Genomic DNA, 20765 nt, shown 5'->3' on the forward strand with positions numbered 1-20765 from the left:
GTCACACCCCCAACACACGCTCACCATCTCAAGTCACACCCCCAACACACACTCACCATCTCCAGTCACACCCCCAACACACACTCACCATCTCCAGTCACACCCCCAACACACGCTCACCATCTCAAGTCACACCCCCAACACACACTCACCATCTCCAGTCACACCCCCAACACACGCTCACCATCTCCATTCACACACCCAACACATACTCACCATCTCCAGTCACACCCCCAACACAGGCTCACCATCTCCAGTCACACTCCCAACACACACTCACCATCTCCAGTCACACCCCCAACACACATTCACCATCTCCAGTCACACCACCAACACACACTCACCATCTCCAGTCACTCCCCAACACACACTCACCACCTCCAATCACACCCCCAACACACACTCACCATCTCCAGTCACACCCCCAACACACACTCACCATCTCCAGTCACACCCCCAACACACGCTCACCATCTCCACTCACAGCCCCAACACACACTCACCATCTCCAGTCACACCCCCAACACACGCTCAACATCTCCAGTCACACCCCCAACACACACTCACCATCTCCAGTCACAACCCCAACACACGCTCACCATCTCCAGTCACACCCCCAACACACACTCACCATCTCCAGTCACACCCCCAACACACGCTCACCATCTTCAGTCACATCCCCAACACACACTCACCATCTCCAATCACACCCCCAACACAGGCTCACCATCTCCAGTCACACCCCGAACACACACTCACCATCTCCAGTCACAGATCCAACACACATTCACCATCTCCACTTACACCCCCAACACACACTCACCATCTCCAGTCACACCCCAACACACACTCACCATCACCAGTCACAACCCCAACACACACTCACCATCTCCAGTCACACCCCCAACACACGCTCACCATCTCCAGTCACACCCACAACATACACTCACCATCTCCAGTTGCACTCCCATCAAATACACACCATCTCCAGTCACATGCCCAACACACAATCACCATCTCCATTCACACCCCCAACACACATTCACCACCTCCAGTCACACCCCAACACACACTCACCATCTCCAGTCACACCCCCAACACACACACACCATTTCCAGTCACACCCCCAACACACACTCACCATCTTCAGTCACACCCCCAACACACACTCACCATCTCCAGCCACACCCACAACACACACTCACCATCTCCAGTCACACCCCCAACACACACTCACCATCTCCAGTCACACCCCAACACACGCTCACAATCTCCAGTCACACACCCAACACACACTCACCATCTCCAGTCACACCAACACACATTCACCATCACCAGTCACACCTCCAACACACACTCACCATCTCCAGTCACACCCCAACACACGCTCACCATCTCCAGTCACACCCCCAACACACACTCTCCATCTCCAGTCACACCACCAACACACACTCACCATCTCCAGTCTCACCCCCAACACACGCTCACCATCTCCAGTCACACCCCAACACACACTCACCATCTCCAGTCACAACAACACACACACACCATCTCCAGTCACAGCCCCAACACACGCTCACCAAATCCAGTCACACCACCAACACACACTCACCATCTCCAGTCTCACCCCCAACACACGCTCACCATCTCCAGTCACACCCCAACACACACTCACCATCTCCAGTCACACCAACACACACACACCATCTCCAGTCACAGCCCCAACACACACTCACCATCTCCAGTCACACCCCCAACACACACTCACCATCTCCAGTCAGACCCCCAACACACACTCACCATCTCCAGTCACACCCCCAACACACACTCACCATCTCCAGTCACACCCAAACACACTCTCACCATCTCCAGTCACACCCCCAACACACACTCACCATCTCCATTCACACCCCCAACACACGCACACCATCTCCAGTCACACCCCCAACACACGCTCACCATCTCCAGTCAAACCCCCAACACACACACACCATCTCCAGAAACACCCCCAACACACGTTCACCATCTCCAGTCACACCCCCAACACACACTCACCATCTCCAGTCACACCGCCAACACACACTCACCATCTCCAGTCACACCCCCAACACGCACTCACCATCTCCAGTCACACCCCAACACACGCTCACAATCTCCAGTCTCACCCCCAACACACACTCACCATCTCCAGTCACACGAACACACACTCACCTTCACCAGTCAAACCTCCAACACACACTCACCATCTCCAGTTACACCCCAACACACGCTCACCATCTCCAGTCACACCCCCAACACACACTCACCATCTCCAGTCACACCCCCAACACACGCTCACCATCTCCAGTCACACCCCCAACACACACTCACCATCTCCAGTCACACCAACACACACACACCATCTGCAGTCACAGCCCCAACACACACACACACCATCTCCAGTCACACCCCCAACACACACTCACCATCTCCAATCATACCTCCAACACACACTCACCATCTCCAGTCACACCCGCAACACACACTCACCATCTCGTCACACCCCCAACACACACTCACCATCTCCAGTCACACCCCCAACAGACACTGACCATCTCCAGTCACACCCCAACAGACACTCACCATCTCCAGTCACACCCACAACACACACTCACCATCTCATGTCACACCCCCAACACACGCTCACCATCTCCAGTCACACCCCCAACACACACTCACCATCTCCATTCACACCCCCAACACACGCACACCATCTCCAGTCACACCCCCAACACACGCTCACCATCTCCAGTCAAACCCCCAACACACACACACCATCTCCAGAAACACCCCCAACACACGTTCACCATCTCCAGTCACACCCCCAACACACACTCACCATCTCCAGTCACACCCCCAACACACGCTCACCATCTCAAGTCACACCCCCAACACACACTCACCATCTCCAGTCACACCCCCAACACACACTCACCATCTCCAGTCACACCCCCAACACACGCTCACCATCTCAAGTCACACCCCCAACACACACTCACCATCTCCAGTCACACCCCCAACACACGCTCACCATCTCCATTCACACACCCAACACATACTCACCATCTCCAGTCACACCCCCAACACAGGCTCACCATCTCCAGTCACACTCCCAACACACACTCACCATCTCCAGTCACACCCCCAACACACATTCACCATCTCCAGTCACACCACCAACACACACTCACCATCTCCAGTCACTCCCCAACACACACTCACCACCTCCAATCACACCCCCAACACACACTCACCATCTCCAGTCACACCCCCAACACACACTCACCATCTCCAGTCACACCCCCAACACACGCTCACCATCTCCACTCACAGCCCCAACACACACTCACCATCTCCAGTCACACCCCCAACACACGCTCAACATCTCCAGTCACACCCCCAACACACACTCACCATCTCCAGTCACAACCCCAACACACGCTCACCATCTCCAGTCACACCCCCAACACACACTCACCATCTCCAGTCACACCCCCAACACACGCTCACCATCTTCAGTCACATCCCCAACACACACTCACCATCTCCAATCACACCCCCAACACAGGCTCACCATCTCCAGTCACACCCCGAACACACACTCACCATCTCCAGTCACAGATCCAACACACATTCACCATCTCCACTTACACCCCCAACACACACTCACCATCTCCAGTCACACCCCAACACACACTCACCATCACCAGTCACAACCCCAACACACACTCACCATCTCCAGTCACACCCCCAACACACGCTCACCATCTCCAGTCACACCCACAACATACACTCACCATCTCCAGTTGCACTCCCATCAAATACACACCATCTCCAGTCACATGCCCAACACACAATCACCATCTCCATTCACACCCCCAACACACATTCACCACCTCCAGTCACACCCCAACACACACTCACCATCTCCAGTCACACCCCCAACACACACACACCATTTCCAGTCACACCCCCAACACACACTCACCATCTTCAGTCACACCCCCAACACACACTCACCATCTCCAGCCACACCCACAACACACACTCACCATCTCCAGTCACACCCCCAACACACACTCACCATCTCCAGTCACACCCCAACACACGCTCACAATCTCCAGTCACACACCCAACACACACTCACCATCTCCAGTCACACCAACACACATTCACCATCACCAGTCACACCTCCAACACACACTCACCATCTCCAGTCACACCCCAACACACGCTCACCATCTCCAGTCACACCCCCAACACACACTCTCCATCTCCAGTCACACCACCAACACACACTCACCATCTCCAGTCTCACCCCCAACACACGCTCACCATCTCCAGTCACACCCCAACACACACTCACCATCTCCAGTCACAACAACACACACACACCATCTCCAGTCACAGCCCCAACACACGCTCACCAAATCCAGTCACACCACCAACACACACTCACCATCTCCAGTCTCACCCCCAACACACGCTCACCATCTCCAGTCACACCCCAACACACACTCACCATCTCCAGTCACACCAACACACACACACCATCTCCAGTCACAGCCCCAACACACACTCACCATCTCCAGTCACACCCCCAACACACACTCACCATCTCCAGTCAGACCCCCAACACACACTCACCATCTCCAGTCACACCCCCAACACACACTCACCATCTCCAGTCACACCCAAACACACTCTCACCATCTCCAGTCACACCCCCAACACACACTCACCATCTCCAGTCACACCCCCAACACACGCTCACCATCTCCAGTCACACCCCCAACACACACTCACCATCTCCATTCACACCCCAACACACGCTCACCATCTCCAGTCACACCCGCAACACACGCTCACCATCTCCAGTCACACCCCCAACACACGCTCACCATCTCCAGTCACACCCCCAACACACGGTCACCATCTCCAGTCACACCCCCAACACACACTCACCATCTCCATTCACATCCCCAACACACGCTCACCATCTCCAGTCACACCCCCAACACACGCTCACCATCTCCACTCACACCCCCAACACACACGCACCATCTCCAGTCACACCCCCAACACACGCTCACCATCTCCATTCACACACCCAACACATACTCACCATCTCCAGTCACACCCCCAACACAGGCTCACCATCTCCAGTCACACTCCCAACACACACTCACCATCTCCAGTCACACCCCCAACACACATTCACCATCTCCAGTCACACCACCAACACACACTCACCATCTCCAGTCACACCCCCAACACACATTCACCATCTCCAGTCACACCCACAACACACACTCACCATCTCATTTCACACCCCGAACACACGCTCACCATCTCCAGTCACACCCCCAACACACACTCACCATCTCCATTCACACCCCCAACACACGCACACCATCTCCAGTCACACCCCCAACACACGCTCACCATCTCCAGTCAAACCCCCAACACACACTCACCATCTCCAGAAACACCCCCAACACACGTTCACCATCTCCAGTCACACCCCCAACACACACTCACCATCTCCAGTCACACCCCCAACACACGCTCACCATCTCCAGTCACACCCCCAACACACACACACCATCTCCAGTCACACCCCCAACACACGCTCACCATCTCTATTCACACACCCAACACATACACACCATCTCCAGTCACACCCCCAACACAGGCTCACCATCTCCAGTCACACTCCCAACACACACTCACCATCTCCAGTCACACCCCCAACGCACATTCACCATCTCCAGTCACACCACCAACACACACTCACCATCTCCAGTCACTCCCCAACACACACTCACCACCTCCAATCACACCCCCAACACACACTCACCATCTCCAGTCACACCCCCAACACACACTCACCATCTCCAGTCACACCCCCAACACACGCTCACCATCTCCACTCACAGCCCCAACACACCCTCACCATCTCCAGTCACACCCCCAACACACGCTCAATATCTCCAGTCACACCCCCAACACACGCTCACCATCTCCAGTCACACCCCCAACACACACTCACCATCTCCAGTCACACCCCCAACACACGCTCACCATCTTCAGTCACATCCCCAACACACACTCACCATCTCCAATCACACCCCCAACACAGGCTCACCATCTCCAGTCACACCCCGAACACACACTCACCATCTCCAGTCACAGATCCAACACACATTCACCATCTCCACTTACACCCCCAACACACACTCACCATCTCCAGTCACACCCCAACACACACTCACCATCACCAGTCACAACCCCAACACACACTCACCATCTCCAGTCACACCCCCAACACACGCTCACCATCTCCAGTCACACCCACAACATACACTCACCATCTCCAGTTACACTCCCATCAAATACACACCATCTCCAGTCACACGCCCAACACACAATCACCATCTCCATTCACACCCCAACACACATTCACCACCTCCAGTCACACCCCAACACACACTCACCATCTCCAGTCACACCCCCAACACACACACACCATTTCCAGTCACACCCCAACACACACTCACCATCTCCAGTCACACCCCCAACACACACTCACCATCTCCAGCCACACCCACAACACACACTCACCATCTCCAGTCACACCCCCAACACACACTCACCATCTCCAGTCACACCCCAACACACGCTCACAATCTCCAGTCACACACCCAACACACACTCACCATCTCCAGTCACAACCCCAACACACACTCACCATCTCCAGTCAGACCCCCAACACACACTCACCATCTCCAGTCACACCCCCAACACACACTCACCATCTCCAGTCACACCCAAACACACTCTCACCATCTCCAGTCACACCCCCAACACACACTCACCATCTCCAGTCACACCCCCAACACACGCTCACCATCTCCAATCACACCCCAAACACACACTCACCATCTCCATTCACACCCCCAACACACGCTCACCATCTCCAGTCACACCCGCAACACACGCTCACCATCTCCAGTCACACCCCCAACACACGCTCACCATCTCCAGTCACACCCCCAACACATGGTCACCATCTCCAGTCACACCCCCAACACACACTCACCATCTCCATTCACATCCCCAACACACGCTCACCATCTCCAGTCACAGCCCCAACACACGCTCACCATCTCCACTCACACCCCCAACACACACGCACCATCTCCAGTCACACCCCCAACACACGCTCACCATCTCCATTCACACACCCAACACATACTCACCATCTCCAGTCACACCCCCATCACAGGCTCACCATCTCCAGTCACACTCCCAACACGCACTCACCATCTCCAGTCACACCCCCAACACACATTCACCATCTCCAGTCACACCACCAACACACACTCACCATCTCCAGTCACTCCCCAACACACACTCACCACCTCCAATCACACCCCCAACACACACTCACCATCTCCAGTCACACCCCCAACACACACTCACCATCTCCAGTCACACCCCCAACACACGCTCGCCATCTCCACTCACACCCCCAACACACACTCACCATCTCCAGTCACACCCCCAACACACGCTCAACATCTCCAGTCACACCCCCAACACACACTCACCATCTCCAGTCACACCCCCAACACACGCTCACCATCTCCAGTCTTACCCCCAACAAACACTCACCATCTCCAGTCACACCCCCAACACACGCTCACCATCTTCAGTCACACACCCAACACACACTCACCATCTCCAATCACACCCCCAACACAGGCTCACCATCTCCAGTCACACCCCGAACACACACTCACCATCTCCAGTCACAGCCCCAACACACATTCACCATCTCCACTTACACCCCCAACACACACTCACCATCTCCAGTCACACCCCCAACACACGCTCACCATCTCCAGTCACACCCACAACATACACTCACCATCTCCAGTTACACTCCCATCAAATACACACCATCTCCAGTCACACGCCCAACACACAATCACCATCTCCATTCACACCCCCAACACACATTCACCACCTCCAGTCACACCCCAACACACACACACCATCTCCAGTCACACCCCCAACACACACACACCATTTCCAGTCACGCCCCCAACACACACTCACCATCTCCAGTCACACCCCCAACACACACTCACCATCTCCAGCCACACCCACAACACACCCTCACCATCTCCAGTCACACCCCCAACACACACTCACCATCTCCAGTCACACCCCAACACACGCTCACAATCTCCAGTCACACACCCAACACACACTCACCATCTCCAGTCACACCAACACACATTCACCATCACCAGTCACACCTCCAACACACACTCACCATCTCCAGTCACACCCCAACACATGCTCACCATCTCCAGTCACACCCCCAACACACACTCACCATCTCCAGTCACAGCCCCAACACACGCTCACCAAATCCAGTCACACCACCAACACACACTCACCATCTCCAGTCTCACCCCAACACACGCTCACCATCTCCAGTCACACCCCAACACACACTCACCATCTCCAGTCACACCAACACACACACACCATCTCCAGTCACAGCCCCAACACACACTCACCATCTCCAGTCACACCCCCAACACACACTCACCATCTCCAGTCAGACCCCCAACACACACTCACCATCTCCAGTCACACCCCCAACACACACTCACCATCTCCAGTCACACCCCCAACACACACTCACCATCTCCAGTCACACCCCCAACACACACTCACCATCTCCAGTCAGACCCCCAACACACACTCACCATCTCCAGTCACACCCCCAACACACACTCACCATCTCCAGTCACACCCCCAACACACGCTCACCATCTCCAGTCACACCCCCAACAGACAGTCACTATCTCCAGTCACACCCAAACACACTCTCACCATCTCCAGTCACAACCCCAACACACACTCACCATCTCCAGTCACACACCCAACACACGCTCACCATCTCCAGTCACACCCCCAACACACACTCACCATCTCCATTCACACCCCCAACACACGCTCACCATCTCCAGTCACACCCGCAACACACGCTCACCATCTCCAGTCACACCCCCAACACACGGCCACCATCTCCAGTCACACCCCCAACACACACTCACCATCTCCATTCACACCCACAACACACGCTCACCATCTCCAGTCACACCCCCAACACACGCTCACCATCTCCAATCACACCCCCAACACACACGCACCATCTCCAGTCACACACCCAACACACGCTCACCATCTCCAGTCACACAGCCAACACTCACACACCATCTCCAGTCACACCCCCAACACACACGCACCATCTCCAGTCACACACCCAACACACGCTCACCATCTCCAGTCACACACCCAACACACACGCACCATCTCCAATCACACCCCCAACACACACGCACCATCTCCAGTCACACACCCAACACACGCTCACCATCTCCAGTCACACAGCCAACACTCACTCACCATCTCCAGTCACACCCCCAACACAGGCTCACCATCTCCAGTCACACCCCCAACACACACTCACCCTCTCCAGTCACACCCCCAACACACACTGAACATGTCCAGTGACACACCCAACACACACTCACCATCTCCAGTCACACCAACACACACTGACCATCTCCAGTCACACCCCCAACACACGCTCTCCATCTCGTCACACCACAACACACGCTCACCATCTCCAGTCACACTCCCAACAAACATTCACCATCTCCAGTCACACCCCCAACACACACTCACCATCTCCAGTCAAACCAACACACACTCACCATCTCCAGTCACACCCCCAACACACACTCACCATCTCCAGAAACACCAACACACACTCACCATCTCCAGTCACACCCCCAAAACACGCTCACCATCTCCAGTCACACCCCCAACACACACTCACCATCTTCAGTCACACCCCCAACACACACTCACAATCTCCAGTCACACACCCAACACACACTCACCATCTCCAGTCACAACAACACACATTCACCATCTCCAGTTACACCCCCAACACACACTCACCATCTCCATTCACAGCCCCAACACACATTCACCATCTCCAGTCACACCCCCAACACACACTCACCATCTCCAGTCACACCCCAACACACATTCACCATCTCCAGTCACACCCCCAACACACACTCACCATCTCCAGTCACACCCCCAACACACACTCACCATCTCCAGTCACACCCCCAACACACACTCGCCATCTCCAGTCACCCCCCCAACACACACTCACCATCTCCATTCACACCCCCAACCCACACTCACCATCTCCAGTCACACCCCCAACACACACTCACCATCTCCAGACACACCCCCAACACACACTCACCATCTCCAGTCACACCCCCAACACATGCTCACCATCTCCATTCACACCCCCAACACACGCTCACCATCTCCAGTCACACCCCCAGCAAACACTCACCATCTCCAGTCACACCAACACACTCACCATCTCCAGTCACACCAACACACTCACCATCTCCAGTCACACCCCCTTCACACGCTCACCATCTCCAGTCACACCAACACACGCTCACCATCTCCAGTCACACCACCAACACACACTCACCATCTCCATTCACACACCCAACATACACTCACTATCTCCATTCACACCCCCAACATACACTCACCATCTCCAGTCACACCCCCAACACACACTCAGCATCTCCAGTCACACCAACACACACTCACCATCTCCAGACTCACGCTCACCATTTCCAGTCACACCAACACACACTCACCATCTCCAGTCACAACAACACACACTCACCATCTCCTGTCACACCCCCAACACACACTCACCATCTCCAGTCACACCAACACACACTCACCATCTCCAGTCACACCCCCAACACACACTCACCATCTCCAGTCACACCAACACTTGCTCATCATCTCCAGCCACACCAACAAACACTTACCATCTCCACTCACACACCAACACACGCTCACCAGTTCCAGTCACATACCAACACACGCTCACCATCTCCAGTCACACCAACACAGACTCACCATCTCCAGTCACACCCCCAACACACAGTCACCATCTCCAGTGACACCCCCAACACACACTCATCATCTCCAATCACACCCCAAACACACACTCACCATCTCCAGTCACACACCCAACACACACTCACCATTTTCAGTCACACACCCAACACACACTCACCATCTCGTCAATCCCCCAACACACACTCTCCATCTCCAGTCACACCCCCAACACACGCTCACCATCTCCAGTCACACCCCCAACACACACTCAGCATCTCCAATCACACCTCCAACACACACACACACTCTCCAGTCACACCCCCAACACACATGCACCATCTCCAGTCACACCCCAACACACACTCACCATCTCCAGTCACACCCCCAGCACACACTCACCATCTCCAGTCACACCCCCAACACACGCTCACAATCTCCAGTCACACCCCCAGCACACGCTCACCATCTCCAGTCAGACCAACACACACTCACCATCTCCAGTCACACCAAGACATGCTCACCATCTCCAGTCACACCAACACACTCACCATCTCCAGTCACACCCCCTACACACACTCACCATCTCCAGTCACACCAACACACGCTCACCATCTCCAGTCACACCCCCAACACACACTCACCATCTCCAGTCACACACCCAACACACACTCACCATCTCCAGTCACACCCCCAACACACACTCACCATCTCCAGTCACACCCCCAACACACACTCACCATCTCCAGTCACACCCGCAACACACACTGACCATCTCCAGTCATACCCCCAACACACACTCACCATCTCCAGTCACACCCTCAACACACACTCACCATCTCCAGTCACACCCCCAACACACATTCACCATCTCCAGTCATACCAACACACATTCACCACCTCCAGTCACACCCGCAACACACGCTCACCATCTCCAGTCACACCAACACACCCTCACCATCTCCTGTCACACCCCAACACACACTCACCATCTCCAGTCACACCAACACACACTCACCATCTCCAGTCACACCAACACACGCTCACCATCTCCAGTCACAGCCCCAACACACGCTCACCATCTCCAGTCACACCCCCAACACACACTCACCATCTCCAGTCACACCAACACAAACTCACCATCTCCAGTCACACCAACACACGCTCACCATCTCCAGTCACACCAACACACACTCACCATCTCCAGTCACAGCCCCAACACATGTTCACCATCTCCAGTCACACCCCCAACACACACTCACCATCTCCAGTCACACCAACACACACTCACCATCTCCAGTCACACCAACACACACTCACCATCTCCAGTCACACCCCCAACACACATTCACCATCTCCAGTCACACCCCCAACACACACACACCATCTCCAGTCACACCCCCAACACACGCTCACCACCTCCAGTCACACCCCAGCACACGCTCACCATCTCCTGTCACACCCCCAACACACACTCACCATCTCCTGTCACACCCCAACACACACTCTCCATCTCCAGTCACACCCGCAACACACACTCACCATCTCCAGTCATACCAACGCACACTCACCATCTCCAGTTGCACCCCCAACACACACTCACAATCTCCAGTCACACCCGCAACACACACTCACCATCTCCAGTCACACCCCCAACACACACTCACCATCTCCAGTCACACCCCCAACACACACTCACCATCTCCAATCACACCCGCAACACATACTCATCATCTCCAGTCACGCCCCCAACACACGCTCACCATCTCCAGTCACACCCCAACACACACTCACCATCTCCAATTCACACCAACACACACTCACCATCTCCAGTCACACCCCCAACACACACTCACCATCTCCAGTCACACCAACACACACTCACCATCTCCAGTCACACCAACACACGCTCACCATCTCCAGTCACACCCCCAACACACGCTAACCATCTCCAGTCACACCCCAACAGACACTCACCATCTCCAGTCACACCGCCAACACAAACTCACCATCTTCAGTCACACCAACACACGCTCACCATCTCCAGTCACACCCCCAACACACGCTCACCATCTCCAGTCACACCCCGAACACACACTCACCATCTCCAGTCACACCCCCAACACACACTCACCATCTCCAGTCACACCCCCAACACACACTCACCATCTCCAGTCACACCTGTGGGAACTCGGGGACACTTCCTGTGTCCCTGTCAACTACATGTGCAGGAAGTGCATCCAGCTGCAGCTACTGACAGACCGCATTGCGGCGCTGGAGCTGCGATTGGATACATACTGGAGCATTCTCAATGCTCAGGACATCGTGAATAGCACACTTACGGAGTTGGACACACCGCAGGTAGAGGTTGGGCAGGAAGAAAGGGAACGGGTGACCAACAGGCAGAGTACTAGGCGCAGGCAGGTAGTGCAGGGGTCCCCCGTGGCCATCCCCCTCTCCAACAGATACACCACTTTGGCAGCAGCAGCCAATTTCCTGGCACCAGGGGTGGCTCTGCTGCACATAATGGGAGGAAAAAGAGGGGTAGAGCTATAGTAATAGGGGATTCAATTGTAAGGGGAATAGATAGGCGTTTCTGCGGCCGCAAATGAGACTCCAGGATGGTGTGTTGCCTCCCTGGTGCAAGGGTCAAGGATGTCTCCGAGCGGCTGCAGAACATCTTGGAAGGGGAGGGTGAACAGCCAGTTGTCGTGGTGCATATATGCACCAACGATATAGGTAAAACGTGGGATGAGGTCCTAAAAGCGGAATATAGGGAGTTAGGAGATAAATTAAAAAACAGGACCTCAAAGGTAGTAATCTCAGGATTGCTACCAGTGCCACGTGCTAGTCAGAGTGGAAACAGAAGGATACTTCAGAGGAATACGTGGCTAGAGGAATGATGCCAGGGGGAGGGATTCAAGTTCCTGGGACATTGGAACCGGTTCTGGGGGAGGTGGGACCAGTTCAAACCGGACGGTTTGCACCTGGGCCGGGCTGGAACCGATGTCCTAGGGGGAGTGTTTGCTAGTGCTGTGGGGGAGGGTTTAAACTAAAATGGCAGGGGTTTGGGAACCTGAGCAGGGAGACAGAGGAAAGGGAAACAAGGTTAAAAGCAAAAGATAGGAAGGAGAAAAACAAAAGTGGCAGTCAGAGAAATCAACAGTTTAAATGAAACATGGCCACAGTAAATAATAATTCTAATAGGTCTAAGAGCTTTAAAAAAAACAAGCCTGAAGGTTTTGTGTCTTAATGTGAGGAGCATTTGTAATAAGGTGGATGAATTGGCTGTGCAAATAGAAGTAAACAAATACGATTTGGTTGGGATTACGGAAACGTGGCTCAAGGAAGGCCAGGACTGGGAACTCAACATCCAGGGGTATTCGATATTCAGGAAAGATAGGCAAAAAGGAAAGGGAGGTGGGGTAGCATTACTGGTTAAAGAAGGGATTAACACAATTGTAATGAAGGATATTAGCTCTGATGAGGTGGAATCTGTATGGGTAGAATTGAGAAATACTAAGGGGAAAAAAACGTTAGTGGGAGTGGTTTATAGACCTCCAAACAGTAAGGCAGAGGTTGGGGATAGCATTAAAAGGGAAATTAAAGAAGCGTGCAAGAAGGGCACAGCAGTCATCATGGGTGACTTTAATCTACATATAGATTGGGCCAACCAAATTAGTAACAATACTGTGGAGGAGGAATTCCTGGAGTGTTTACGGGATGGTTTCCTGGACCAATATGTCGAGGAACCAACCAGAGATCAGGCCATCTTAGACTGGGTATTATGTAACGAGAAAGGATTAATTAGCAATCTTGATGTACGAGGCCCCTTGTGTCGGAGCGATCATAATATGATCGAATTCTTCATTAAGATGGAGAATGAAGTAGTTGACTCGGAGACTAGGGTCCTCAATTTAAATAAAGGAAACTACGATGGTCTGAGGAGCGAGTTGGGTAGGATTGATTGGGGAATGGCACTCAAAGGGTTGACGGTGGATAGGCAATGGCAAACATTCAAAGACCGAATGGATGAACTACAGAATTTGTTCATCCCAGTTTGGCATGAAAATAAAACAAAAAAGGTGACCCAACCGTGGCTAACAAGGGAAATTAGGGATAGCATAAGGTCCAAGGAGAGGGCATATAAATTGGCCAGAAAAAGCAATAATCCTGAGGATTGGGAGCAGTTCAGGATTCAACAAAGGAGGACAAAGGGATTAATTAAGAAAGGGAAAATAGAATATGAGAGTAAGCTAGCAGGGAACATAAAAACTGACTGTAAAACCTTTTATAGATATGTGAAGAGAAAAAGATTGGTGAAGTCAAACGTAGGTCCCTTGCAGTCAGAATCGGGGGAATTTATAATGGGGAACAAAGAAATGGCTGACCAACTAAATACATATTTTGGTCCTGTCTTCACAAAGGAGGACACAAATAACCTCCCAGAGATGCCGGGGAACATAGGGTCTGATGAAAGGGTGGAACTGAAAGAAATCAGTATTTGTAGGGAAATGGTGTTAGGAAAATTGATGGGACTGAAGGCCGATAAATCCCCAGGGCCTGATAATCTACATCCCAGGGTACTTAAGGAAGTGGCCCTAGAAATAGTAGATGCATTGCTGGTCATCTTCCAGAACTCGATAGACTCTGGAACAGTACCCATGGATTGGCAGGTAGCTAATGTTACCCCACTATTCAAAAAAGGTGGTTGAGAAAAGGCGGGGAATTATAGACCGGTAAGCTTGACATCGGTAGTGGGGAAAATGCGAGAGTCCATTATAAAAGATGTAATAGCAGAGCACTTGGAAAGCAGTGACGGGATCGGACAAAGTCAACATGGATTTACAAAAGGTAAATCATGCTTGACTAATCGACTGGAATTTTTTGAGGATGTAGCTGGTAAAATAGATAAGGGAGAACCAGTGGATGTGGTGTATTTGGACTTTCAGAAGGCTTTCGATAAGGTCCCGCATAAGAGATTAGCGTGCAAAATTAAGGCACATGGGATTGGGGGCAAGGTATTGACTTGGATAGAGAACTGGTTGGCGGACAGAAAGCAAAGAGTTGGAATAAACGGGTCGTTTTCCGAGTGGCAGGCAGTGACTAGTGGGGTACCGCAAGGATCGGTCCTAGGACCCCAGCTGTTCACAATATATATTAATGATCTGGACGAGGGAATTGGAAGTAATATCTCCAAATTTGCAGATGACACAAAGCTGGGTGGGAGGGTACGCTATGAGGAGGATGTCGTGAAACTCCAGTACGATTTGGACAGGTTGGGTGATTGGGCAGAAACATGGCAAATGCACTATAATGTGGATAAATGTGAGGTTATCCACTTTGGTGGCAAAAACAGGAAGGCAGATTATTATTTGAATGGCAATAGATTGGGAGAAGGGGAAGTGCAAAGAGATCTGGGTGTTCTTGTGCACCAGTCGCTGAAGGTAAGCATGCAGGTGCAGCAGGCGGTTAAGAAGGCAAATGGTATGTTGGCCTTCGTAGCAAGAGGGTTCGAGTACAAGAACAAGGATGACTTGCTGCAGTTGTACAGGGCCTTGGTGAGACCACACCTTGAGTATTGTGTGCAGTTTTGGTCGCCTTACCTGAGGAAGGACGTTCTTGCCATGGAAGGAGTGCAGCGAAGATTCACCAGGCTGATACCTGGGATGGCAGGAATGACGTATGAGGAGAGATTGTGTCGATTGGGCTTATACTCACTGGAGTTTAGAAGATTGAGAGGGGATCTCATCGAAACCTATAAAATTCTATCAGGCCTGGATAGACTAGATGCAGGAAGGATGTTTCTGATGGCCGGGGAGTCCAGAACCAGGGGTCATAGTCTAAGGATAATGGGTAAGCCATTTAGGACTGAAATGAGGAGGAATTTCTTCACCCAGAGTGTGGTGAACCTGTGGAATTCTCTGCCACAGAGTGCGGTGGAGGCCTGTTCATTAAGTATATTCAAGAAAGAGTTGGATATATTTCTTAAGGCTAAAGGGATCAAGTGATATGTGGAGAAGGCAGGGACAGGGTACTGAATTTGGATGATCAGCCACGATCTCATTGAATGGCGGAGCAGGCTCGAAGGGCCGAATGGCCTACACCTGCTCCTATCTTCTATGTTTCTATGTAACACACGCTCACCATCTCCAGTCACACCCCCAACACAAGCTCACCATCTCCAGTCACACCAACACACACTCACCATCTCCAGTCACACCAACACACACTGACCATCTCCAGTCACACCCTCAACACACACTCACCATCTCCAGTCACACCCCCAACACACACTCACCATCTCCAGTCACACCCCCAACACAAGCTCACCATCTCCAGTCACACCAACACACACTCACCATCTCCAGTCACACCAACACACACTCACCATCTCCAGTCACACCCCCAACACACGCTCACCATCTCCAGTCACACCAACACACACTCACCATCTCCAATCACACCACCAACACAGACTCACCATCTCCAGTCACACCCCCAACACACGCTCACCATCTCCAGTCACACCCACACACACTCACCATCTCCAGTCACACTCCAACACATGCTCACCATCTCCAGTTACACCATCACACACTCACCATCTCCAGTCACACCCCCAACACACACTCACCATCTCCAGTCACACCAACACACCCTCACCATCTCCAGTCACACCCCCAACACACATTCACCATCTCCAGTCACACCAACGCACACTCACCATCTCCAGTCGCACCCCCAACACACACTCACCATCTCCAGTCACACCCCCAACACACATTCACCATCTCCAGTCACACCAACACACACTCACCATCTCGTCACACCCCCAACACACACTCACCATCTCCAGTCACACCCCCAACACACGCTCACCATCTCCAGTCACACCCCCAACACACACTCACCATCTCCAGTCACACCCCCAACACACGCTCACCATCTCCAGTCACACCCCCAACACACGCTCAACATCTCCAGTCACACCCCCAACACACACTCACCATCTCCAGTCACACCCCCAACACACACTCACCATCTCCATTCACACCAACACACACTCACCATCTCCAGTCACACCAACACACACTCATCATCTCCAGTCACACCAACACACACTCACCATCTCCAGTCACACTCCAACACATGCTCACCATCTCCAGTCACACCATCACACACTCACCATCTCCAGTCACACCCCCAACACACACTCACCATCTCCAGTCACACCAACACACCCTCACCATCTCCAGTCACACCCCCAACACACATTCACCATCTCCAGTCACACCAACGCACACTCACCATCTCCAGTCGCACCCCCAACACACACTCACCATCTCCAGTCACACCCCCAACACACATTCACCATCTCCAGTCACACCAACACACACTCACCATCTCGTCACACCCCCAACACACACTCACCATCTCCAGTCACACCCCCAACACACGCTCACCATCTCCAGTCACACCCCCAACACACACTCACCATCTCCAGTCACACCCCCAACACACGCTCACCATCTCCAGTCACACCCCCAACACACGCTCAACATCTCCAGTCACACCCCCAACACACACTCACCATCTCCAGTCACACCCCCAACACACACTCACCATCTCCATTCACACCAACACACACTCACCATCTCCAGTCACACCAACACACACTCATCATCTCCAGTCACACCAACACACACTCACCATCTCCAGTCACACCAACACACACTCATCATCTCCATTCACACCAACACACACTCATCATCTCCAGTCACACCAACACACACTCATCATCTCCAGTCACACCCCCATCACACACTCACCATCTCCAGTCACACCCGCAACACACGCTCACCATCTCCAGTCACACCAACACACACTCACCATCTCCAGTCACACCAACACACACTCACCATCTCCAGTCAGACCCCCAACACACAGTCACCATCTCCAGTCACACCAACACACACTCACCATCTCCAGTCACATCCCTAACAACAACTTGCGATTATGTAGCACCTTTAACGTAGTAGAATGCCCCAAGGTGCTTCACAGCAGCGTAATCTGACAAACCTTGACATCGAGCCACATTAGGAGATATTCAGACAGGTGACCAAAAGCTTGGCCAAAGAAGTAGGTTTTAAGGAGGGTCTTAAAGCCGCAGAGAGTTCGAGAGGCGGAGATGTTTAGAGAAGGAATTCCAGAAATTGGGCCCCAGGCAGCTGAAGGCACGGCCACCAATGGTGGGGCGAAGGGACTAGAGGCCAGAGTTGGAGGAGCGCAGAGATCTCGGAGGGTTGTAGGGCTGGATGTTCTCACAGTCAGACATCACTAGAGTTTGATGAGGTGGTGATATTTTCTGCAGAGTTGAAGGGAGATTATTTTCAGTGATCACATTATCTTCACAAGCTGCAGATCAATATAAATCATTACACCTTGAGAACAGGCGAGTTGGGTTTGAATTTATAGAGAGCTCAGAGCTGAGGGGAGTTTGAATCTTGCCCAGTGTGTGGTTCTGGGATGTGGGCTGGTTTGATGCCCTCGCTCTGGAAACTCTATGATTTAGACATTAAATGAAATGTCGGGGAAAGTTAATCTGATGCCAGACAGGAGCATTAAACACACGGCGGGGAAACAGAACAAGTTCAGGATCAGGCTGTTCATCAAAATCTCATTTCCACCAACGCTGATTTAAGGCTCATCCAATCCCAGTGTTGTGGGTTCAGGATTATTTCTTCATTAACCATTAAATAAAGAAAGCTCCTTCTGCATCTCTAATGGTTTCTAAAGTCAGACAATGTGGGAATGAGTGAGTGGGGAGATGCTCAGTGAAAGCCAATTGTCCCCAACACTGGGAGTGGTCCAGGGTGTGAGACTGGGCCGGAGCGGCAGGGGGCGCTGTTCAGTGTTCCAGCCGCTCCATCCCAGGTTGAATGGGAATGTGACTCTGGGAGTGTTGGAGATTGACAGATTGCAGGAAGCGGAGTAACTCACCCTGCACTGCACACAGCCCCCTTTACAATGCACACATCCCCCTATACAATGCACACAGCCCCTATACAATGCACACAGCCCCCTATACAATGCACGCATCCTCTTATACAATGCACACAGCCCCTATACAATGCACACAGCCCCTTATACAATGCACACATCCCCTATACAATGCACACATCCCCTATACAATGCACACATCCCCTATACAATGCACACAGCCCCTATACAATGCACACAGCCCCCTATACAATGCACACAGCCCCCTATACAATGCACACATCCCCTATACAATGCACACATCCCCCTATACAATGCATACAGCCTCCTATACAATGCACACAGCCCCCTATACAATGCACACAGCCTCCTATACAATGCACACATCCCCAATACAATGCACACATCCCCAATACAATGCACACAGCCCCTATACAATGCACACAGCCCCCTATACAATGCACACATCCCCTATACAGTGCACACAGCCCCCTGTACAATGCACACAGCCCCCTATACAATGCACACATCCTCTTATACAATGCACACAGCCCCCTATACAATGCACACAGCCCCCTATACAATGCACACAGCCTCCTATACAATGCACACACCCTCCTATACAATGCACACAGCCTCCTATTCAATGCACACAGCCCCCTATACAATGCACACATCCTCCAATA

The sequence above is a fragment of the Somniosus microcephalus genome, chromosome 3 (genome assembly GCF_052327205.1).
Source record: "Somniosus microcephalus isolate GS21.2 chromosome 3, FLI_Smic_1.0, whole genome shotgun sequence".
NCBI lineage: Eukaryota > Metazoa > Chordata > Chondrichthyes > Squaliformes > Somniosidae > Somniosus > Somniosus microcephalus.